Source organism: Acyrthosiphon pisum, chromosome A3, assembly GCF_005508785.2.
Source record: "Acyrthosiphon pisum isolate AL4f chromosome A3, pea_aphid_22Mar2018_4r6ur, whole genome shotgun sequence".
Classification (NCBI taxonomy): domain Eukaryota; kingdom Metazoa; phylum Arthropoda; class Insecta; order Hemiptera; family Aphididae; genus Acyrthosiphon; species Acyrthosiphon pisum.
This window is the reverse complement of record NC_042496.1, coordinates 15,142,353-15,143,179: the sequence shown is the minus strand read 5'-3', so window position 1 is coordinate 15,143,179 and position 827 is coordinate 15,142,353. Positions and strand designations below refer to the sequence as shown.

Genomic DNA, 827 nt, shown 5'->3' with positions numbered 1-827 from the left:
AAAAAATATTTTAATTATTAATGACATAAGTTTTGAGAAAAAATATTTTGGGGGATTTTTGCAATTAGATTTGTGAAAAAATATTTCAATTATTATTGCAATTGGATTTTTAGAAAAATATTTTAATTATTATTGCAATTAGATTTTTAGAAAAATATTTTGGGGGGATTTTGCAAAAAATATTTTAATTATTATTGCATTTCAATTTTCTGAACTTTTATGAACATTGGGTTTTTTCTGAACTTTTATTGTTAAAAAGGGGCACTGCGCCAGGAATGGTACATATGTACTACTAATATTTAATTTTGATTTGAATTAAAACTTAACTGTTGAATAATAGTAACATTCTATAATTAGTAGATAATATTTGAAAAAACATAACTTAGGTGGCTAAGTAATCAAGAAACATAAGACATAAGGATAAAACAAAATCTAAATTTACATAATATTTACTATTACAAATTTTCACTGAAATAGATAACTCTTATTTCAACAATACATCATAATGTGTATTCTGACAAAATATAAAAATTTTTCACTACATGCACGAGGGTTTAAACCATTATTTCAAATTTAATTTTGGTTGTTAAATATTTGAGTTTTTGATTAATAAAAAAAATGCGTTAAACGGATCGCTATTTCCTATGATATTGTATTCACTATGTTATTGATTTCTTCAGATGGTTAAACAGTTAAAATGAAATGGTGCCTACTTGTATCAGTAATTGAAAAATTATGAATTTAACTTTGCTCTCGTTTTTTTAAACTAGAAGTCAGAAAAATCGATAAGTAATCATATGATATAATAAAAGTTAAAACCATAAACT

General features: G+C 22.9%; 1 protein-coding gene across 1 annotated transcript in view; it reads left to right on the top strand.

Moving 5' to 3' along the window:
* The window catches only part of Npepl1 (aminopeptidase-like 1), a 6,519-nt gene that overhangs the window by 4,987 nt on the left and 705 nt on the right, over positions 1-827 (top strand).